The sequence below is a fragment of the Colobus angolensis genome, unplaced genomic scaffold (genome assembly GCF_000951035.1).
Source record: "Colobus angolensis palliatus isolate OR3802 unplaced genomic scaffold, Cang.pa_1.0 Scaffold35, whole genome shotgun sequence".
Lineage (NCBI taxonomy): Eukaryota > Metazoa > Chordata > Mammalia > Primates > Cercopithecidae > Colobus > Colobus angolensis.
In genome coordinates, this window is record NW_012116821.1 from 5,198,577 (window position 1) to 5,223,988 (window position 25,412).

A 25,412-nucleotide genomic window follows, 5' to 3' on the forward strand; every position below is an offset into this window, starting at 1 on the left:
ATTTAAAGCCAAGAGATAGGATGAGACCCCTAAGAGACAGAATGTGAACAGAGAAGAGAGGTCTGAGGACTGGCCCAGTGGTATTTCCATAGTTGAAGTCCAGAAAATCAGAAGGACCCCACAAAGAGACAGAAAAGGAATCTGTGTGCTGCAGGAGGGGAATAGGAAAGGCCACAGAGGGAGTAAGCAACTATGCCACAGGCTGCCAATAACTCAAGCAAGGAGCATTAGCCACTGGGCTTGTCAATGCATCTGGGACCTTGATAGGTGTAGTTTCAGCAGAGTATGGGGCACGAAAGCTTGACTGGAGATGATTAGAAAAAAAGCTGAAAGGAACAGAGGGAGAGTCGGCAAGGGAGGGCAACTTCTTGCAAGAGTTTTGCTATAAAGGAAATTAAAGAAATTGTGCTTTCACACGTATGTTCATTGCAGCACTATTCACAATAACAGACATGGAATCGACCTAAATGCTCATCATTGGCAGATTGGATGAAGAAAACATGGTGCATATACACCATGGAACACTATGCAGCCATAAAAAGGAATGAGATCATGTCCTTTGCAGGAACATGAATGCAACTGGAGGCTATTATCCTTAGCAGGCTAACATAGGAACAGAAAACCAAATACGACATGTTCTCACTTGTAAGTGGGAGCTAAATGATGAGGATACATGGACACAAAGAGGGGAACAACAGACACTGGGGTCTACCTGAGGGTAGAGGGTGGGAGGAGGGAGAGGATCAGAAAAAATGACTATTAGGCACTGCACTTAGAACCTGAGTGGTGAAATAGTTTGTACAACAAACCTCCCTGACATGAATTTACCTATTTAACGAACCTGTACATGTACCCCTGAACCTAAAATAAAAGTTTAAAAAATAAAAAAGGAAATAAATAAATAAGAAGTTGTTTTTTCAGGTTGGGAGATGTCTCAGGGTTTTTGTGTGTGCCATCTTGCTTATGTATAACATTATTCAGCAGAATGGAAACTGGATTTTGAAGAAGGGAAGGCTGATAAGGGAACAAATGAAATCTTTCGGTAGGCAAGGTGGGAGCATAAGAGTGCACAGTCCGGAGGAGTGAGCGTTAGATAGGAACACAAACAGCTCACCCACTGCGCTCCAAATAACACTCCAAACAATAATCTGAATTAACAAGTACAAAGCTAGCAGTGAAGATTTGAGGTACTTTCCAAAAAAGATTATTGCTGTAAAATATAAGTTTGTAACCTCTTGTCATGTGAGGTGATCAGTCTTACTGCATAAGCCATTTCATTTGGGTTTTCTGCTGTCTACAACCAAAACAACACCCTAACAGAAACACTTCACTCAACCTTACAAAAGTTTAACAAGTGATTTGCATGATCAGTCAAGGTGTGGGTTTTGAAAACAAAGAGGCCAACAGGCAAAGCAAAGATTTGGGAGCTTCAGAAAAAAAGAGACTCAGCTGCCTTATGAGGCTACCAGATAGAAGTTTGAACCAAGAGAATTCCAAATGCTCTAAGTCTTTATAATTTCACTCTCTTACCCCTTTGTTCCAGCCAATGACCCTCTCAGTGAAAATGAAGGCCGACCCTCTCCCAGCACATTTGTCCTGTTCTGAGGTAATTTCCCTGGAGTGACCCACTCCTCCGCCGGAAGTGGAGGTGTTGTCTGGCAGGAGACAGCAAGAGTCAGCAGAAGGCCCCGGACGCCTCCTATGCCTGAGGGATTCCCAGCATCCATAGACGCATGTCATTCTTAGTCACACTTTCATTTTAAAGATGGAGGAATGGAGGGAAATCCGTCACATATAGTTTCCAGCCACTTATTCCTGTGGAGCCATCCTGAGCATCAAAGGTAGAAAGAAGGCCTGTGAAAAACTTTGGTCTTGAGAACAAAAGGGTAGTGGAAAGGGAACTCATTAAAGGGCCAGCTTTAGCATCTATAGTCTTTCCACAGAATTTAGCCCTGAACTTTTCAGTTAATGACGATGATTAGATTCATCTCCTTGGCTACAGTGCAAGTTCTTATTAGAGACCATTGTCTCCTTCCTCTCTGTTCTTCTAATGCCTCTCTGTTCTTCTAATTGATTGACCAATTGGTTGATTGATTGACTTATTGGCTGCCTTTGTTGGGTGATTGGTTGGTTGCTAGAAGGAAGACCTTTTCTATCAAATAACACAAAAGAACAGTTTAAACATGCCTGTATTTTAAGAAATTTGTACAGAAAACGGAAAGTGATTTTGATATTACACAGATGGAAGGTAGAGCCAGGCAAAGTCGTGATCAAAACTTTCACATGTAGGATGGATCTTTTTTCAAGTGGAAAAGAGAAAATCATCTGACAAAAGATGAAATTAGGCCAGGTGCCTGTAATCCCAGCACTTTGGGAGGCCAAGACAGCTGGATCATCTGAAGTCAGGTTTTTGAGACCAGCCTGGACAACGTGGTGAAACCCCATCTCTACTTAAAAATACAAAAAATTAGCCAGGGGTGGTGGTGCATGCCTATAATACAGCTACTATGGAGGCTAAAGCAGGAGAATCACTTGAACCCGGGAGGCAGGAGTTGCAGTGAGCTGAAATCATGCCAAGGCATTCTAGCCTGGGCGACAGAGCAAGACTCCATCTCAAAAAAAAAAAAGGCGAAATTAGGTAAATTGATCTATGTTTTTGTCTTAATAATAGTGACTCTCAAAGTTAACTTATGGAACAGACATTATTATTCTGAAGTAACAATAGTACTCCAAATAATAATCTGAATTAATAAGTACAAAGCTAGCAGTGAAGATTTGAGGTACTTTCCAAAATAGATTATTGCTGTAAAATGTAAGTTTGAAAGCTACATAAAGAGAGTTAATCATGGAAATTGTAAGGTTTTAGTTTTAAACATTTTATATGGAGAATTTCAATAGTATAATAATATATAATTTCAACAGCAGAAGAGTATATAATTCAAATAATGTAATAGTATATCATTTCAATGGTAGAATGGTACATAATTTCAATCGTATAATTACAATAATATAATGAACCCATCCCCCAGTGTCAAGAATTGTCAACACATGACAATCTTTTTCCACATGCCATCCCCACTTTACCTCATTCCAGCCACACTGGAGCAAACCCGGATACCCTATCATTTCATCCAAATACCTCAGTATGTGTTTCAAAAAGATCAGGAGTTTGCTGAGGGTTTGTGGTTTGACATAACCACAACACTGCCCCCACATCTAAAAATTACTCATTTTTTAATATCACAGTCACTGTTTGAATTGAGAAGGAATCTTTTGGGAGGGTTCCCTCTAAGTAATTGAATATGTTTAACTTTAACATATTTTTTAGTTAAAATGAATGTAAACATTATGCACAAGCATAAATATATAATATAGTAAAATGTAAACTGTGCATAAATTTTTTTGGTTTGTTTTACTTTCTAAAAATTTCTTCAAACATATATACATAGAATTTAACATAAATAAATAAGTGTGGTAATACATATGCTGTTTGGGTTGAGAGGGGAAATTTTTTTTTTCTTGGACTTTTTTTACCCATTTGTCCATATAATAGTAATTCATCAATTTAGTTGCTGCCTTTCTGATTTTTTTCTCCAACTTTACACTTCTTACTTCTCTTCTAGACATTGAGGATCCTGTGGTGAACAATAAACAAAGTCTCTTGTTGCTTGAGCTTACTTCCTAGTGTTACAGGAATTTATGCATGTAAACATAGACTACACATAGAAAGAGTGGTATCTAACTGTAAACATATTAAACATCATTTTCTGAATCTTGCTGTTCTTACTCAACACCATCAAATCAACTGGTTTAGTTCTATTTATCCTTTTTGATGTTTGTATAATACTTTAATATATCCCATCAATTGTTTAGCCTTTTTCCTAATAATAAATCTGCCCTTTGTCTACAGGTTTTTTGCAGGTGAGCCACCAGAGGCATCCTGACTCTAGTGTCATTACCTCTGGTGTTTTTTTTTTTGTTTTCTTTCCCTATGGATTAGATTCCAAGGAGTACAATTTCCAGGTCAACAGATATTTATATTTTTAATATGTAAAGATCTGCGTTTTTTTAAAAAAGGATACGTTGAAGGAGAGATACCAAGAGACTGGCAGGCAGGAACACAGGAAAGAATTTTCCAGGAGGATGACAATTGCCTGTGTCAAATATGAAATCCAGGGCCTGGGAGGCTCTTATCATTCATTCTGCTCAGAAACACTTAAGATTTTTCTCTTTCCACCACAAAAAAATGATAAGTATGTGAAGAAATACATATGTTAATAAGCTCAATTTACAATGTATACGTATTTCAAAACACATGTTGTACAAAATAAACATATAATTTTATTTGTCAATTTAAGAAATGAATAAATAAATAAGATTTTTTCCCTTAACATAGTTAATTCTTTTCTACAAGGCAGGCTCTCAAGAGAATGAGAAGACAAGCCACAAACTGGGAAAAAATATTTGCAAATGACGCATCCGAGAAAGGACTGTAACCCAAAATATACAAAGAACTCTTAAAGCTCAACAATGAGAAAATGAATAATCCAATTTAAAAATGGGCCAAAGATCAAAACAGACACCTCAGCAAAGAAGATAAATAGATGATAAACAAGTATACGAAAAGATGGGACCATGTCACACATCAGTACAGAATTGCAAACCAAAACAATGAAATACCACTACCCATCTATTAGAACGGTGACAATCGACAATGCTGATGATACCGAATGCTGGGGGAGATGTGGAACAACCGGAGCTCTCATTCGCTGCTGGTGGGAATACACAAAATGGCACAGCTACTTCAGAAAACAGTTTGGCATTTTCTTATAAAACTTAACATGCTCTTAAAATATACTCCAGCAACTACAGTCCTTAACATTTTCACCAATGAATTGAAAAACTATTATCTACACAAAAACCTGCACGTGGATGTTTATAGCAGCTTTACTCATAATAGCCAAAACCTGGAAGCAACCAAGATGTCCTTCAGTGGGTGGAAGGACAAATGAACTGTGGTACGTCCAGACAACGGAATAGTGTTCAGTGCTAAAATAGAAATGAGCCATCAAGGCACCAAAAAGACGTGGAGGAACCTTAAATGCACATTACTAAGTGAAAGAAGTCAATCTGACAAGGCTACATGCTGAATGATCCCAACTATTCGACACTCTGGAAAAGGCAAAGCTATAGAGACAGTGAAAAGATCAGTGGTTTCCAGGGACCTGGGGAGGAAGGACTGAGTAGATGGAGCACAGGAGAGTTTTAGGGCAGTGAAACTACTCTGTATGATACTATAATGGTGGATACATTCCTTAAAACCCATACAGAATGTACAACAATAAGAGGGAACCCTGGGTAAAGAAACTTTGATAATGATTAATGTAGGCTCATGGATTATAACAAATGTATCATGCTGGTGAGAAATGTTGATAGTTCGGGAAGCTATGGGGGGTGGGAAGGAGAATGGGTACATGGGAATTCTTCATTTTCTGCTTGATTTTGTTGTGAATCTAAAACTTCTCTAAAAAATAGTGTATTAAATTTGAAAAAAAGAACAGAGGCTCAGGTATGCTTCAGTTCAGGGAAGTGTTCTTTTATTGTTGGTATAATGGTCACCGCTCCTCCTCTATTTTTCCCTCTTTCTGCAAGTCAAGGTTTCTCTATTCACCAGTCAAAGTTTTAGGATCCACCCCACTTTCCTTATCCATTTCTACTTCCTTCCCATCTCTTTCTACATTTGCTCTATACCACCCTTTTCATCAAGGGGTCTGTCTGCCCTTTGACCCTCCAGGAGGGCTGAGCAGACCTCCATGGTGATCTTTCTCTTTTTCAGTTAATCCACTGAACGGTATTTAGTTAGGAAATTATGATTTTTAACTCCAGAAAGTCTTTTTGTGCCATATTTGAATCTCCTTCAAGGCTCTGCTTTTGAAATTCACACTGTCTTGCGTCTCCTACTGTCCGGAGCCATGAGGCCCGGAATTAGCCGACCTCTGTTGCTTGATCTCCCCAAAGCGGAGACAAGATGGCGCACTTCTGGGTTCTTTATTATAAATTGTTCCCGCGTGTGCCTAAAGCTTTTCCTGCGCGCGCCTAGACTTTTCCCGCGCTCGCGCAAACATTTTCGCATCCAGGAAGATATGCAGCCTACAGCGCAGGCGCGACCCCGCGCCCGGGAAAATTACAAACCCACGGCGCATGCGCAATTGTAATTTGAGAGAACCCAGCCCCCCCTCACCCCCCTGGCCCAACCTCTTCCCCTGCCAGCCTATATAAGGCATTGCACTGCCACCATTAAACGAGACTTGATCAGGCTATTTGTCTTGTCTCCATTTCTCGTGTTTTCTTGTCTCCTCCATTCCCACTCCCCCTTCCAGGCCCGTTCGACTGTCCTGCGGATCGGGACATCCTACACCAGCTCTGCCTGAGCTGCCTCACCGTTCTCTACCCGGAGCAAGGCCCCTCCAAAAGGCTGTCGCTTTTCTTTGTTGGCTCCTGGTAGATGCGCTCCCGAAGGCAGCTGTCTCAAAGGTGGAAGGAGACAGCGCACACTTGCCAATGTGGCTTGAGTTATGAAAGCACAGGTTTTCAGTCCTCCGCTGAGGATCCTGAACAAAGCCTCCATTTCCAGCTTCAGGGCCAGGAAAGACTCAGCCCACACATCCAGTTGCCTCTTGACCTCTTCAGGTCCAGCTAGAGAAGGTCCACTCGCTCAGGACTCATGTCAGACTTCTCCCCAGGACTCCATAGAGCCCCAGCTCTCCTTGAACCCAGTTCCCTACTGAGCTCGGCAGTATCCTCCCTTAGAAGAAGGGAAGAGAGACTAGAGCCAGAGCAGAGGATAGGTGAGCTGGGTTCACTGGGGGAGCGCCAGCATGAACCCTCAAACAATCATCACTTCCACCCAAAGTCCAAGCAGGGGCAGCTTCAGGAAACACCTAAGCCTTCTGGTTGTCCACATTGTTCCTCCTTACTGTTGATGGTATTTTGGTGGAAACAGTTGAGAGAAACTGAACCACTGAAAGCTGAGAGGATAGGGAAGTGAGAATGACCAGGTAGACTGAAAACGGATGCTTAGAAACAGGATGGTCTTTAAAAGGAGTTCTTAGAGCAGGACTCGCTGGTTCAACTGCACTTAGACCGTCATGCAGATTAATATGTGTTGCAGCTAAATGCCTGTAGCAGGCAAACCCCCAAATCTCAGTGGCTTAACCCTGTAGAAGGTTATTTCCCACTTACATAAAATCTAGTTTATGTAACAAACCTGCACATTATGCACATGTACCCTAGAACTTAAAGTATAAAAAAATAAATAAATAAATAAATCTAGTTGGAGAGATGGTATACTCCACAAAGTCACTCAGGGGCCCAGGCTGACAGAGCCTCTGCCTCCTTCAACAGCTGATACTCAAGTTTATTCAAGAGTCAATATTTAGTCAGCAGACATGGGGAAAAATCAAGACTTTTTCCTGGGAGGTGTTTCTGTGCCCATGATGGAGGTTGCCCACATTAATTCCATTCATATTCTATTGGCCAGAATTCCATTACGTGATCTTACCTAGCTGCAGGGGAGGCCGGGAAATGCAGTCACAGGAAGAAAGAAAATCAGGTCTGTTGAGTATGTGGCACATCTTCCCAGAAAGCCTGATTCATGAAGATATATTGTGCTTATACCCCACTAAGATCCTCTATTTCCAAACCATATTAATTACCTAGACCTCCACAACTAACGCAATTATTCAGATTTGAGCTTTTGACAAATCATGTGTTTTGTAAGTTTCCTCATTATTGTCAACTTCAAGGGAATTCTGCATTCATCCAAGTGATCTAATGGAAATCCTAAACAGTAAATGTTTTCAATAGGTAGGATATTACTTATGAAATGTATTAAAAGTTTAATAATATAAATGGACCTCCAGGTATATTGCATTACTATTTTAGAAAGGAAAAGAAATTTCAACCAACTGTAGCAGCAGTCAGAGCAGCCAGCTTTCTCAGTCAAGTGCAGCAGGATCTGCCTGGCCAGAGGATGCCAGACCAGAGGCCACCTGGTCAGCAACCTTGTTGTCTTTTGACCCAAGATGCAAAAACGATAGCATAGAAGTGCCATGTTCTGGCAAATGAACCAGTAGGTCCACAAACAAGAACCACACACCCCCAGGGAGAAAGTCCTTGAATCATCCTTATCCATGGGAGCCAGTAAGGTGTCTTAATCCACATCCCTGAACTCTAGGGTATGCGTTTAGATTTTATCCTTGAAATAGCTCTCGAGTTCATCCACCTCTCTCCATCTCTACCTCTGTCATCTTAATTCAAGCCACCGTCATCTCATCTCTCACCTGGACCATGCATGACCTTCTAAATAATCCCCTACATTCATTCTGTCTCCTTCCAATCCATTCTGTCCCCTGGTTAAAACAACAGAACAGTTTCTCATTGCTCTTAAAATTCTAGAATCCAAACATGGCCTATGAGAGCCTGCACAGCTCCTTCCAGCACCTGCAACCCCATCTCCCTCCATACCACACACTTTGGGCCCAACCTCCTGTTCCTTACACACATACCTGGTCTTCCCTTTGCTCACAGTACTTCTCCCTCCACTCCACCTCCTGATCTCTGCTTGAACCTTATTTTCCAACCAAACTTTCCTAACATCCTTGAGTAGGCTATATCTCCACCCTGCGCTCTCCTTACCCAGTGCACATCTCCCGCACAGCATACAGTGACCCGCTTAACATTCACAATCCCTATAGAGATAAGGTCCAAGGAGGCATTATACATCCACAGCCAGACAAGTCACCTGGCACAGAAGAGGTAATTAGTAAATATGTGTTGAATAAACAAAATGAAAATGGAAGTGCATGTGAATAGTTCTTGGTAAAGTCATTTTGCACAGATAATGGCATGTGTCCCTCACACCTTTACTTTGAGGTCAATACTGTCCCCTCCTTTCTACAGATGAGAAAGCTGGGAGTACTCAGATTTAGTTTAGTTTTAGTACCCTGTGGGTTTTTAAAATTCTGTTTTGTTATTCCCACTCTTATCATTATTACTTCTGTCCTTGTCTTTTTGGGTCTGCACTGTTGCTTTTTACCTTACTTCTTTTTTTTTTTTTTTTTTTTTGAGACAGAGTCTCACTCTGTCGCCCAGGCTGGAGTGCAGCAGCGCAATCTTGGCTCACTGCAAGCTCCACCTCCCAGGTTCATGCCATTCTCCTGCCTCAGCCTCCTGAGTAGCTGGGACTACAAGCACCCACCACCACGCCCGGCTAATTTTTTGTATTTTTAGTAGAGACGGGGTTTCTCTGTGTTAACCAGGATGGTCTCGATCTCCTGACTTCATGATCTGCCCGCCTTTCCTTACTTCTTAAATTGAAACTCAGCTCACTGTTTTATTAAACATTTAAAGTCAAAAATCTCCCTCCATATATTCCTTTAACTACATCTCACACTTTTTGATAGTGTATTTACAGTTATTTAGTTCAAAATATTTAAATTCACTATTATGATATTTTCTTTGATTTATAAATTATTTAGAATTATTTATTTAACTTTTGAAACACTGATAAAAAACATGATCTTTTTTGGCTATCTTTTTAGTTGTTGCTCTTAAATTCTGTGCTATTGCAGTCAGACTTGTGTTATTAACAATATTAAATCCTTTGATTTTGTTGAGATTTCGTTTATCATCAAGTACATCATCAAGTATTTTGAAAGACTGAAAGTTACATGTGGTGGCCCATCTTGGGTTGGGGCTGCTGGATTTAAAGCGACCTGCTATTTCTGAGGAGAAACACGGATTTATAAAGTCTTTGCTTCCATTTTAATAACACTGCAATAAAATAGTAATATTTCCGCTAATGTACATTTTTGGGCCGTTTTTCTCATTTGCTGTGTTAATTGCTTTACAAACATAACCTTAGTTAATTTTTACAATATCTTTAGAGAGTAGTGTTCCCAGTTTACAGATGAGCATATGTGGCTTATAAAGGTTAATCAACTTTCCCAAGGCAGCTGTGAGGTAGAGCTGGTTTCAATCTGGATTTCTATGACTCCAAGGTCCATACCTGTGAGTACAACACGCTGGACTGTCCACAGCAGTGAGCTGCCAGGTCTGCGTGGAGCTGGAGCCATGGGAGTAGATAATCCCTCTTCCCTCCAACTCAGCGAATGTGGGCTCTGTAGGTTACGGGCATCCCAGATAAAAGAAACACATGGTTCCAGCAGGGACTGTTTCCCTTGCTTGATCTTACAATGGCAAATTATTTTCTCCTAATTGTTTCCAGTAGGGATTGAATCAAGTCTCAGCTGCTTATCAAAACCAGAAGCATCGTGTGCTTTGGAATGAGAAAGACTGGGCAAGAGGGCCTTGGAGCACCAGGCCAGGAACTGCCCACCACCATCAGGGGCAACTCACTTCCCCTTACGCGCAAGGAGGTTTCTTCCTCACCTGGACTACCAAAGCAGTCAAGTGGAGCTTCTCTGTTTTAAAATGTACCCAACTGAAGGCCAGGCACTGTGGCTAACACCTGTAATCCTAGCACTTTGGGTGGCCGAGGTGGGTGGATCACTTGAGCTCAGGAGTTTGAGACCAGCCTGGGCAACATAGTGAGACTCTGTCTCTATTAAAAAAAAAAAAAAAAAAATTAGCTGGGTGTGGTGGTGTGCTCCTGTAGTCCCAGCTACTCAGGAGGCTGAGGTGAGAAGATCATCTGAGTCCAGGAGGTGGAGGTTGCAGTGAGCCGAGATCATGCCACTACACTCCAGTCTGGGTGCAGAGGGTGACAGAGCCAGACCCTGTCTAAAATAAATAAATATATAAATAAATAAATAGATTTTTAAAAATAATAAATAAAATGTATTCAACCCAGGAATGCGTGTATTGAGATATAGATATAATAATACCATTAAGATTGAAACAGGGTTGAGCACAGTGGCTCATGCCTATAATCCCAGTGCTTTGGGAGGTCGAAGCCAATGGATTGCCTGAGCCCAGAAGTTCAAAACCAGCCTGAGCAGCATGGTAAAGCCCTGTCTCTACAAAAACTGCAAAAATTAGCCAGGCATGATAGCTAAAAAAAATCTGTTACTACAGTTACTTTAAGTGAGCATTCAAATACACTGTGAGCTTTCTGGTCACTTTGGCAAAAAAGGAAAAATGGTGGGTTCTGTAATTTGAAATACCTGAGGAAGGAATGTAAACTCATTCAACAAGAGAGGCTTTTTTTTTTGGTAGAAGATCTCTAAAATCCCTCTGCCTATAGGTTTTATAAGAGCTCGAAGCACATGAAATTAATTCATCTCACTTGTTTAAACTTCTTCATATTGCTCACTGTTATTGACTATAAACTTGACCTAACACGAATATTAAACCAACCCATGTGGAAATAATAATTAGCTTTAGCAATAACTAAGAAACTAGTGAAGCAACTCTGAGCCACCACTGCATAGTGTAGGGTACTGGTTAACACTATGGGCTTTGTAGTCAGAAAGACTGGAATTGCTGTGAATATTAAATACATCTATAAAGGTTACCATAAAGCCTGGAAAATAGTTCTCAATAAACCATGATTTCTACATAATGGGAGACTTGTATTTGACTTTAGCATGCCGTAACGCTCAACCATTCTGACCATCTGTCTAAACGTAAATGTCACCAGTTACAACCTAACCATCTCACCATCTGTCTAAGCCAGGGGCTGAGCATGCTCTAGGTCTCGACTGCCTGGGAAGTCTTGGCTCTGCCTCTTACCAGCCATGTGTCCTTGGGCAAGTCTCTTAACCTCTCTGGGCCTCAATTTCCTTGCATATAAAATGATAATGATAGTGTTACTCACCCAATAGAATTGCTGTGATGATTAAATAAATGAATATATGTAAAATGCTTAGGGCAGTACCTGGTGCTTCATAAGGGCTGTATAAATATTAGCTATTGGCCAGGCTCAGTGGCTCATGCCTGTAATCCCAACACTTTGGGAGGTCAAGGCAGATGGATCACTTGAGGTCAGGAGTTCAAGACCAGCCTGGCCAACATAGTGAAACCCCATCTCTACTAAAAATATAAAAGTTAGCTGGGCATGGGAGTGCACATCTGTAACCCCAGCTGCTTGGGAGGCTGAGGCAGGAAAACTGTTCGAACCCAGAAGGCAGAGGTTGCAGTGAGCCGAGATCATGCCACTGCACTCCAGCCTGGGCGACAGAGGAAGACTCTGTCTCAAAACATAAAAAATAAATAAATATTAGCTACTGTTACAGTTATTTCCCAACAGAAGAGAAACTAGGCTAACAAATGAAATATTTGCCCAATATGCATATTTTGGAAGCTCTTTACCACCAGAAAATATGCCAGGAACTGAAGTGGGAACTTGAGTTTTGCTTTTTTTGTTTGTTTGTTTGAGATAGGGTCTTGCTCTGAGTCTCGCTCTGTTACCCAGACTGAAGTGCAGTGGCATGACCATAGTTCTCTGCAGTCTTTAATTCCCGGGCTCAAATGATCCTCCCACCTCAGCCTCCTGAATGGCTGGGACTACAGGTGTGGAAACTTGAGTGATTTTTCTGTTTGTGTTTCCACTGGAGTTTTGTGGAAGGCCAGAAAAGATGTCTATATTCCAAATGCTGAGAGGTTGTATTCCGTAGCTGAAACTCTTAGTTCCATATTTGAATAATTCTTGAAGCAAATTTGGATCCTATGTGAACATACAGAGCTATTTTCAGTCATTAATTAACAGAGACTTACTGTGGTCATGTGGAAATGGACTCCATTTTCTTTTCCAAAGAATTTACCTACCATAGTTTCATCTGGAAACTGGCCAGCTGGATGAGTCTCATGTGGTTAGTGCTTAAGCAGCAAGAATTAACCAGGGACCTTCACTAGAGTGGACCTACCCGAGTTTGGAGACCACTGGAACACAATACAATCTTCAGATTAAGTTTCTTAAACATTCTGACTCTGTGTTTCTCCTTCTGTATAATTAAAACAACCATCTCTGCCTCAAGGGGTCATTTACATGATGAAATAAGATGACAGATGAATAAGACACCTCCTAGCTCAGTGCCTGGCCAAGAGCAGACATTTGCTAACTATGCTTTTCATCTATTTTCTTTCCTAACAGATGTGGCCTCTGCCTGGAAGTGAACCTTGAGGTAACTGGCCCTTCTTAAATAAGCAGGGAGCTGTGGTTCAGGGCAGGAGCCTGGGGAGCAGGGGTGATGCAGGGTGTGACTGAGCTCAGACCTCCTGAGTTTGTGGAGTCCAGGAAGCCCCAAGCTGGCAGCAGCCACACAAGCAATTGTCTGAGCAAGGATAAGAGGCTTCTGGGCCACTCTCAGTACAAACAGGGGCTTCCTCAAGGCCATCAGTCACAGGCCGAGGAATGGAGGAGCGGGATGAGGCAGCGAGGGTCTTTGAAAGCTTGTCTGGGGTCCTGCTTCGTCTTTATTATTGTTACAAATTAGTTCCATGAATCAGTCAGGTCATTCAGTTTACTCTGAAAGGAAGCATTTGAGAAGTGGGAGGATTTCTTCTTTCGTTGTTGGGTGACTAATAAAACAATCTTTATTTATATATTAGTCATGGGATTCTGTGAGTATTTTAGGAAAGAATAGGGACCTTTCAAGTCTCTGTTTTTAAACTCCTCGGAAGGCCCTGGGAGGAAAACACCTACCCAGCTATCTTTTCCACCCAAGTAAGAAAACAAATGACACTGAGAACAACTTCCACATGAAATAGAGATGCTGAATTCATCCTTGGTTTTTAAAGCATCCACGGAGAAATTCTCAGAAAATGGAGCAAATGGCTGTAGTGTTCATCCACAGGCACTGGAAGAAACAGAAAAGGAACATTCTTTAGTGAAATGAAACCCTATGAGTTCTGGGTGCTTCACAGTATTTGGGGAGCCCCCTGTGGCAGAAGCTGCAGTAGGAGCTACAGGAATTCAAGAGACAGCAGGAAATCACCAGTCAGGGGAAAACTGGACAGAAAGGAGGGCAAAGTACCAAATACATCCTCACCAGGCTGGGCGGACTTTCAAAAGCTGAGCAATGACTGTGGCATTGCTGCCTGAGCGCCCAGATTTTACTCACCCTCGTGTGTGGGGGTACAAAACATCATTTGTGGATCTGGAAGGACAGATACGCTCATGTCATGGTGAGAGTTAAGTTTAATCCTTTAGAGATACAATAACCCAGGGATTTCTAAAAACAGCCTTCATATCAAATGAGCCCCCTGCTGTAGAAATCACTGTCTTCTGGCTGAAAAGATTTCTTTCTTTCTTTTTTTGAGAGGAGGCTCTCTCTGTCACCCAGGCTGGAGTGCAGTGACGCGATCTCGGCAAACTGCAACCTCCGCCTCCCAGGTTCAAGCGATTCTCCTGCCTCAGTCTCTTGAGTAGCTGGGACTACAGGTGTGTGCTGCCACACTTGGCTAATTTTTATATTTTTAACAGAGACAGAGTTCCTCCATGTTAGCCAACCTGGTCTTGAACTCCTGACCCTCAGGTGACCTACCTGCCTCAGCCTCCCAGAGTGCTGGGATTACAGGTGTGAGCCACCACACCCCACTTAAGATTTCTTTTTTAACTGTCAGTTTCTAATGTATCATTACTTCTTCCCCAAATCACTTAAATCAGACAGTTGATTTCAGCCAATCAGTAGCTTCTACAGGAAGTGTGGCTTTAATCCTTTGCTTATTTTCCAAAATGTGCCCATGACACACCCAGTGTGTAATCAATACATATTTTTGCCTGTGTCTACCTGGAGACTGAACCAAGAACAGAGTAATATAAACAAAACATAAACACACAACAAGTTAAATAACAATCTCAAACAATGAACCCTGAAGGTACTACAGAAAATCTATGTTTAATTTGCAAATAACACTAGAGAAGATGAAACACCAAGTTCCATGCAGAGAACCAGCTCTGTGGTCCATAGTGGGCTGGAGTCTTAGGGGAGAGATAGATGAGTCTTGACATAAACCTTAAAATATAAGTAGAAGTTGAAAAAACATGAGAGGCCAAGAGAAGACATTCCAGGGCAGAATATATATGTGTATGTGTGTGTGTGTGTGTGTGTGTATGAATAAAGGCAAGAAATCTGAACAGTGTTAGTAAAGTTTCTTAAAGAGAAATTTTATCGCCTGAGACCAGGACCAACCAGCAGAGAAAGTAGTAAGTAGAAGAGCTGATCTGCTCCCTATCTCTTTAATGAAAATGCAGAGCCTCAGTTGGGGACACAAAGGAAATCTCTGCTTCCCACGGGCCCACAGCCTCAACCCTGGGGATTGGGCGGCCCCAAGGGATTGCAGCCTCAGCTCTTGGATGTGCCCAGTACCTAGACTAGGAGCAGACAAGAGGCCCCAGAGTCGCTCACCATCCCAGGGCAGGCCGAGGCACTTAGGGCCCATGCTGCATCCGGACCAGGGACCTCCCCACCAACACACCTAGGCAGAGGGTGACAGGGCTCTGGAGGAGAGTGCAAAGGGAGGCTGGGCAGGGCCAGGTACCCCAGGAGGCTTGGTGCATGAGACTGAGAGCAAGTCCCAGAGAGGCAGTGGGAGTATCTGGTGCATCCCTCCCATCAGACTTCACTTACAAAATTCAAATTCCGCCAGTCACAGTGGCACACGCCTGTAATCCCAGCAATTTCAGAGGCTGAGACAGGCAGATCATTTGAGGTCAGGAGTTTGAGACTGGTTTGGCCAATATGGTGAAACCCCGTCTCTACCAAAAATACAAAATTAACCGTGTGTAGTGGTGCATGCCTGTAATCCCAGCTACTCGGGAGGCTGAGGCAGGAAAACTGCTTGAACCCGGGAGGCAGAGGTTGCAGTGAACCGAGATCACACCACTTCACTCTAGCCCGGGTGACAGAGGGAGACTCCGTCTCAAAAATATAAATAAATAAAACACAAACTTCAACAAGATTGAGAATCTCAGGATGACAAACACAGAGCCTTAAGCCCCAAGCATAAAGCTCTTTCCAAGCTTGCCGCCCTGAGTGACTGCATGGGTCTCCATTCATGAGGGACTGCTGGTGTTCCACATGGGCTGCCCTCCCCGCCCCAGGAACTCCATCTACTCCCCACCCAAATTTATATTATGACCACTTTCTTTTTTTTTTTTTTTTTTTTTTTTTTTTTTGAGACGGAGTCTCGCTCTGTCGCCCAGGCTGGAGTGCAGTGGCGCGATCTCGGCTCACTGCAAGCTCCGCCTCCCGGGTTTACACCATTCTCCTGCCTCAGCCTCCCGAGTAGCTGGGACTACAGGCGCCCGCCATCTCACCCGGCTAGTTTTTTGTATTTTTTAGTAGAGACGGGGTTTCACCGTGTAGACCAGGATGGTCTCGATCTCCTGACCTCGTGATCCACCCGTCTCGGCCTCCCAAAGTGCTGGGATTACAGGCTTGAGCCACCGCGCCCGGCCTATGACCACTTTCTAAACAAGTCTGAAAAGCTGCCCTGCTGATGGTTTACCAGCACACCTGGGGGTGCGTATGCTGTGCTCACCACAGGAGTTAGTCCCTGGTGGATCCAGATCTGGGAGCGAAGGTGGCTCTGCACCTTCCCAGGAAAGAGTGAAGAACCTGCTGGGAAGGTGCCCTTTCCCAGTGAACTCGTGGACCTGCAGTGATGCAGAGCCCAGAGAGAAGGACCTAGGGCTCACAGCGGCATCTCGAGTCAAGGCCTCAGCTGTCAGTGAAGGCTTGGGCAGTTTATTCTTGCACAAACCACAGTCAGCCTTGCAGACACCGAGTAATAGTCAGAGGACCCTGAAAGGAGTTGGAGTTTCAACAGTTCACTTGTCTTTACCAGAGTCAGAAAAATACCATTTGTGGTGAAAACAATTATTCTCACTTCTTTGGTTCATGTATCCAAAGTTTCTGGAATGTCTTTTAGCTAACCCATTTACCATTTAATAAGGGCCTTCTACAGACAAAAGCTTCCTAACACAAAGAGGTGACCATTTGCAAGAACTTGAGACATTGTTGCATGTTGGTAAAAAGGATCTTTTTAAAAACAAGCCTTTAGGCTGGGGTCAGTGGCTTATGCCTGTAATCCCAGCATTTTGGGAGGCTGAGGCCAGCGGATCACTTGAGGTCAGGAGTTTGAGACCAGCCTGACCAGCATGGTGAAACTCCATCTCTACTAAAAACACAAAAATTAGCCAGGCATGGTGGTGGACACCTGTAATCCCAGCTTCTTGGGAGGTTGAGGCAGAAGTATTGCTTGGACCCCGGAGGCAGAGGTTGCAGTAAGCCAAGATCACACCACTGCACTCCAGCCTGGGCAACAAAGCAAGACTCCATCTCAAAATAAAATAAAATAAAATGAAAATGAAAATAAGCCTTTATATTGCATCCCAAGAATAGCAGAAGAGTCCTCCTATCCCAGGAACATAGATGCTGTTCAAGTCTCTGTATGACACAAGAGACTCATCACTCACTGCCCTAGTGCAATTTCTCTCTGCCTCATAGACAAAGGGAACAAACTCCAGCATAGCCAAGCAAGGGTGGGAAGGGCCAGGTGTATTACCATGATGCATTGTCGGCAGCCAAGCAGATGGGTTCTGGTTATTTATTCCTCATCATTCCAGAGGCAGCAGGGACAGTGATTCCCATAGCCTGGCACATCACATCTTGTCACTCTGTCAGGGAAAACTGTCTACATAAGAAATGAAAGACAGAATCAAATCCTTTTCATACATCACCAACCAACTCAATTTGCAAAACCCAAAATGATAACAAAGTTACACAAAGTCAGAGTGTATGCAACTTCAAGAATTTTCCCATTTTTGCACCTCTCCTTTTTTTAGCCTACCAGGATCAAAGGTCAAATACCCTATCTGGAATAAGAAATTGTTAAGAAAAATGAGTATGGATCTTTTTGGGGTACATCTATTATATCCCTCCATATTTCATATCTTCCCAGAGAACTAGTGTTGGCTGTTATTCCCCATACCTGAGAGAATTCTAGAATCTCAGTCTGTTTCAGTTGTCCAGAGAGGAGAACTGAAGGCCCAATAGCTTCCTAAGAATGGGTCCAGGTTTAAACACAAACAAGGCTCAGCTCTCATGAACTTTATCACAGAGCAGGAGGGGGGCAAATAATAAACTAGGATTTATTAGTTTATTTATCTGATAGGATTATCAGATCAAGGTAAGTGCTCTGGAGGAAACAAGGTAGTATTAGGGGGACGGGTGGTGACTCCAGCTGATTCCTTTGGGGCCACAGGAACAGTGAGTACAAAGACCCCAAGGCAGCCAGTCACATCATCCTTATTCAGTGGGCCGCTGATGCTGAAGATAAGGAACAAAGCCGAGAAAAGTACGGGATGAGATCAGAGCTAGCCAGGACAGGTACATGAGGCCTTGTTGGTACTGGTGAAGAGTCTGGTTTTTATCATAAGTTCAGAGAAAAAATGACAGAAGTTTTGATGCGGGAGGAGGAACACCCTCTGCATTAGGTTTGAAAAAGTCCCTCCGGCTACTGTGTGAAAAAGTGGTTGTAGGGCCCGTGTGTTTTGCTAGAGCTGCTGTACCAAAGTACCACTACTTGAGTGGCTTCAAACAACAGATACTTATTTTCTCACTGTTCTGGAGACTTGAACTTCAAAACCAAGGTGTTAGCAAGAGCATGCTCCCTCTGAAGCCTCTAGGGGAAGATCCTTTCTTGCCTCTTCGTAGCTTCTAGTAGCCCCAGGCAGTCCCTGGCCCGTGACAGCATCACTCCGATCTGCCCCATTGTCACATGGCGGTCTTTCCTGTGTGTCTGTGTCTCTTCTCCTCTTGTTGTAAAGACACCAGTCTGATCGGATTTGGCCCCACCCTCATAACTTTGTTTCACCTTGATTATACCTGCCAAGCTCCTATTTCTACAAATAAGATTACATTCAAAAACCACCTGAGGGTTCGGACTTGAAGATAGCCTTTGGGGGGACATCTTTCAACCAATAACAGGGCCAGAGGAGCAGAGGCAGAGGCTTTAGGAGGGGAGGAAGAGGCGAGATTCTAAACACATTACATCTTGACTATGTTTTTGTTATTGTTGCTGTTGTTGTGGTGGTGGTGGTGGTTTTTGTTGTTGCTGTTGTTGTTGTTGTTGTTTGAGACAGAGTCTAGCTCTGTCACCCAGGCTGGAGTGCAGTGGCGTGATCTCGGCTCACTGCAAGTTCTGCCTCCTGGGTACATGCCATTCTCCTGCCTCAGCCTCCCGAGTAGCTGGAACTACAGGCACCCACCACCACATCCGGCTAATTTTTTTTGTATTTTTAGTAGAGACAGGGTTTCACCGTGTTAGCCAGGATGGTCTCGATCTCCTGACCTCGTGATCCACCCGCCTCGGCCTCCCAAAGTGCTGGGATGCCAGGTGAGAGCCACCACGCCCAGCCATCTTGACTATGTTTTCTAACTCTACCCACAAGACTTATGTACCGTGAAGGAAAGAGGACAATTGAGAGTGACCTCTAGAATTTTGGATAATGCAGCTGGGAAGATGGTGATGACACTTACTGAGATGGGAGAGTAGGGAGTAGGTCAAGCTTGGAGGGCAAATCAACAGCTTTATTTGGGACAGGTTAAATTTGAGATCCCTTCTAAACACCCAAACAGCACTATGAAGAACATGCTTGGGAGTAACATCTAGACCTCAGGTGAGGGCTGGACTGAAAATGTAAATTTGGAAATTAGCAACATGCAGATCTTCATTTTGATTTGAATTCCATCGTGAGATTATCGAGATTTTGAATAAGGAAATAATATTAAAACAAATGATAAAAATTATTTTCATCATCGCATATGTTTCCCAGCAAAGTCATTCCTTTAAACTTCCAAGCGAAAAGAGAATATCATGAGGCCAGAATATTTTTTAAGGTGAGTAGATGCCTTGGTTTATGTTGTGTATTTGAAAAAGTGACTGAACCCTGTGTTGCTGGCTTTGTTACTCAAGAACTTCTGAACCCCTGGATTTGGTTATCTGTCAAGGATAGGTATATCTTGTCTGGCACCAATTTTTTCATATTTTGAACAAATATTTATAAATCTAAAATAAGCCTGTAATAAAGAGTCTGGCTCCATGGATTGATGGGGCTTTTAGGCCTCACCCACCCCTCTCCCACTCACACATCTGAGCAGGCTGATAGGAAGCCTGGGTGTTCCCTCTTTGGCACCAGCAGGGCACGCAAGCCGTGCGAGCCCTTTCCCATGCACTGGAACCCTCACCCCAGCCCCACCAGGAGCCATAATAAAAACTTCAAGCCGGTCTCCTTTCCCTGCTGTCACAGGACATTTTCAGACCAACCTGGGAAGGTTGCCTTGCTCTCCCCAAAAGCTTGATCGTGTGTGTAATAAACCTTTTTACAGTATCTTGGTATGTGTGTGGCATTGTCAGTCTCAGTATTCAAATTTTGGGTGGAAGCCTATCCTGCTTCTTCAAAGCTAACCTCCGAGAAATCAGGGATGAAGCATTGTCTAGGAAAGAAAAGACAGGCTTAACACTACAATAGAAAAGACAGAAAGCAGCTTGGGGGCCTGATGAAACAGCTGGATCCATGGAAAAGGAATCTCTCAAGCCTGGGGTCACTCCACACAGGAGTCACAGTAAGACCCCCCCACCTCCCTAGCCTGGCTTTTCCATGAGGCAGTAAGACCCTCCCAACTAGCCACTGCTACAAAAGCCATCGGAGGGAGCCATTCTCCATGGAGCAGCCGCAGGAAAGCATGGGTGGAAAGAGGACTGGGGGCTGGCCGGCCTTTCTTGGGGAATTCTTTTCCAATACAAATCAAAATCTAATTTGCAAGGGCAGTGTTTGTAAATTGTAGAAATTCATCTCGTGGTATGGGTGCCAGAGGATGAGTAGGGGAGGAAAAGCGATGGAAAAAGGATTATGAAGCCCTGGCCAGAGTGAGAGGGCCAAAATGACACCCTCTAGCTGGTCGGAATAAGACAAAGGATCGAATTACCTGGAAAGCATATGCGTCTGTGGAGTGAATATTCTTTCCTCTAAACCACTCAGAGTTTTCAGGGGAAGCCCTTGGAGAATCAGTAACCTCTATGACACATTACATCTTGACAATGCACCTGTTTCGTACTTGTTTACAAGAAATGTGCACTCAATTACAGAAACGCACAGCCAGGAAGGAGGAGTCTGGGTCTGCTGCAAGTGGCAGATGTAAGGTCAGCGTGGACAAAACTCATGGAGGTCGCAAAAGACACAAGAAAACACACCCTTTGGTCTGGTTCAGAAGGAAGCAGGAAGGATCACACGGGGAACTTTGAGTGCTATAGAAAGAGGACAAGAGAGCTGGGACTGCACCCTAACAGTCAGGAAACTCAGTGAACGACTCTCTTCCTTGATTTCTTTTCTTTAAAATAATGAGGTTAAATTGGATGATCTCTAAAGTCGGAAATCACTACCTTTCTGCAATTCATGGTCCCTAAATCAAAAGCATCAGGCTTAACAATCTGAAAGGAGTCAGGGAGGGAATATGGCCAGATTCAGTTCCCTTCTAGCAGATCTTTATTATTATTTTTTTCTTTAATCTGTGAGTCCATCTGAACAAGATGCCAACCCTCAGACCCCAGGAGTAAAGTAAGATCCCCCACTGAGTCCCGGGGGCCCTGGGAATCCACTGCCCTCCCTGGGGCTGGAGCGCTGGGTGCCAGCCACCACTCTCCACCACACTCCTCTTTTGAACCCACCTCCAGTCACGAGGCCGCTGGGAAATAACTCAATCCCTTCAGCTCCTGGAGATAACTTATACAGGGTTTCTCCACGGGAACTGCCAAAAACATCTAAGCTCCTTCCCGCAGTTGGGAATCGCTGCCCTGCAAATGAAAAAGGAGACTAAACAAGAGCAGGAAGGCGGTGCAGGCCCCCGACAGCCCAGAAGTCGCTGGACCTGCAGCTGACTGAAGCCCACAAAATGCGGACCAGGAAAAGGCTGGTTTCCGCTCCGTTTTTAAAGCATGAGAGAAGCTACTGAGAACTGAAAAGTGAAGTCAGAATGCTTTGAAGGATATATATGTTAATGTTTTTACATTATGCTTTTGGCCAGCAAGCCACCAGAACATCTGTTTCTAGCTAGGAAACTGCTCTCAGGAAACACTTTGGCAAATGTTCCCCTCCCACCTCGGCTGCCCCACCCTTAGGCCAACCCCTCCTCACCACCAGCTCCACGTGAAAAAAACCAAGAACAAGGGGCACGAAGTCCAGGAAGTTTCTGTGGTCCTGGCTGCTGGAGCCTGCGCCTGGCTGTGGGTGCTTAGTGCTAAGTTTCTGTGAGGCTTCCCAGGTGAGGACCAGCCAGAGTACAGCAATGCCGCATGGGCAGGCACCTCCAGGCCTGGCTGGCAGTGCACTGGGAGTGGTTCCCTGGTCTGTCTGTGGCAGAAAGAGGATAACAACAGGCCTCACCCCCAGGTCGATGTACCAGGTCTCCAGCTGCTATTCTGACTGCCTTCATCTCCAGCTGCTGTGTGATTCCAGGAGCCCCTGTCCTTCACTGTCAGTCCCGGAAACTTCTCAGTGAAAGATACAAGAAACAGGGAGAGGTGGCTGTCTTAGTCCGATTTGTGCTGCTCTGACAGAATACCTGAGACTGAGTAATTTATAAAGGAACAGAGATTTATTTCTTACAATTCTGGAGACTGGGAAGTCCAAGATCGAGGGTCTGCATCTGGTGAGGGCCTTCTTGTGGTGTTATCCCATGGTGGAAGGTAGAAAGGCAAGAGAGCAAGAGAAGAAGGAGGCGAATTTATCCTCATGTCAGGATCCCATCATTGATAATGGACCCACTCCCTCAGGAACAGCATTCATCCACTCACTAGACCAGAGCCCTCATCTCCTAATTGCCTCTCTTAAAAGTCCTGCCTCTCAACACAGTGGTGTTGCGGATTGAGCTTCCAACACATGAACTTTGGGGACACGTTCAAACCATGGCAATGGCTGTCCTCATGTTGAATATTAACTGAGATAAAGTCTATCTACTAGACTTGAAGACCCTGCAAGAGTTACCACTAATTCATATGTCTAAACTGCAATGTGTTATACCAGGAAATAAAATGGAGCTCCCAGGAGCTAAATGAGAAGATCTTATGAACACAAAGAAGAAAGCAACAGACACCAGGATCTACTTGCATGGGGAGGGTGAGGGAGGAGAGGAGAAGAAAAGATAACTATTGGGTACTGGGCTTAGTACCTGGGTCATGAAATAATGTGTATAGCAAACCCCCGGGACACATGTTTACCTATGGAACAAACCTTCACATGCACCTCCAAACCTAAAATAATCATTAAACAAATAAAAATAGAAATAGGATAGAGTTTTGCTTTGCCTCCTTGACATTATGAGTTTTTTCATAATCTTTTATTTTGTGTGTTTAATATTTGGATCTTTGAAATGTGTGATCATTTCAAACACCAGCTCTGTCTTCTCCCTCAGCATAGGAATCATGTTATGGAATTTGCTTCCCCCTTCTTCTCTGCACACTTAAAAGTCTTTACAAAAATGTTTAAATCTCTTTACCTCCTCTTGTCTTTGAAGTTCTTCATCCCATAGAAGGGATGACAGGCTAGGAGGCTGAAGGACATCATGCATTCTGACAGAGAAATAACACTTTCACTACAAACTGAAAAATATACCCCTTGGTCAGTATTTCCCTCATACTATTTACACAGTCCTATGAAATAATGAAACGTGGAAAGATTACTCCACTTTGAGGGCCCAGAAGAGTGAGCGATGGCCCTCCGGCTTCAGGAGAGCCCATGGTTAGCAGGCCACTTCAGAGGAGAAGGTTTAAACCTTCCTGGTTTAAAACTTCATCTGTTTCACGTTACCCTCATTTCTTTCCAGACCATTCTTCACCCTCCTTGCCTTCTCCCTACTGGTATCTCAGGCCTGATGTCATGGCTGTGTGTGGGGTATAAATGTGTGTAGTGTGTGTGTAGTGTGAATGTGTGTGTGGTGTGAATATGTATGTGGTGCATGTGTCATGTGTGGTGTGTATAGTATGTATGTGTATGTGGTGTGTGCTGTGAATGTGTGTGTGGTGTGAATGTATATGTGATGCATGTGTCATGTGTAGTGTGTATAGTATTTATGTGTATGTGGTATGTGGTATGAATGTGTGTGTGGTGTGAATATGTATGTGGTGCATGTGTCATGTGTGGTGTGTATAGTATGTATGTGTATGTGGTGTGTGGTGTGAATATGTGTGTGGTGTGAATGTATATGTGGTGCATGTGTGGTGTGTGGTGTGAATGTGTGTGGTGTGAATGTGTGTGTGGTGTGTGTTTGTGGTGTGAATGTATGTGTGGTGTGTATAGTGTGTATGTGTATGATGTGTGTGGTGTGAATGTGTATATGTGTGAGTGGATGGTGGGTGTGGAGTGTGTGGTATATGTGTGTGTGTAGTAGTGTGTGAGTGCATGGGTGGCTGTGGTGTGTGTGATGTGAGTGTGTGTGGTGTGTGTAGTGTAAGTGTGTATGGTGTGTGTGGTATATGCTGTGAATGGATAGTGAGTGTAGTGTGTGGTGTGAGTGTGAGTGGATGGTGGGTGTGGTGTATGAGGTGTGAATGTGTGTGGTGTCTGTTGTATGTGTGCAAATGGATGGTGAGTGTGGTGTGTGTGGTGTGAATGTGTGTGTGTGGTGTGTGAGTGGATTGTAGGGGTGGTGTGTACATGGTGTGGTGTGTGTGTGTTTGTGGGTGGGTGGATGTGTGTGTAGGGGATGTTCCTCTGATTCTCCTAGCCGCCATGCCAATGTCTTGTTGACACAAAGCTCTGTCTTGGAAGTCAGCTTCTGTCTCCACTGCCAGGTTTCTCAGAGTTTTTAATATGCCAGTGTGCATCATGGAATGTAGTACTTGACACAGGTGCTTATTGGTGAGCAGGGGCCCTGCTAGTCCCAGTCATCAAGTTATCTCTTCCTCTTTAACATGATTAACACACTGCTTTTGGAAGCCCTACGTTGCCCTCAGAATCACGGAGGAGCATGCAGCTAGTAAGCAAAAATTAAATACCAGCCTATGGCAACACTAAATCCAAATATGTCCCCATTACTAAGTACAGTATAGTAGCCCCACAGGCAAGGGATGGGACTAACTGCATATAAATAACCAGCTCTCTCACCCAGGTTAGAGTGCAATGGCACGATCTCGGCTCACTGCAACCTTCGCCTCCTGGGCTCAAGTGATTCTCCTGTCTCAGCCTCCTGAGTATCTGGGATTACAAGCATGCACCACCACGCTTGACTAAATTTGTATTTTTAGTAGAGATGGGGTTTCACCATGTTGATCAGGCTGGTCTAGAATTCCTGACCTCAGGTAATCTGCCTGCCTCAGCCTCCCAAAGTGCTTTCTATCAGAGCATTTTGCAACTTAAAAGTTGTCCTGACTGTTGAGTTGTAAAGATA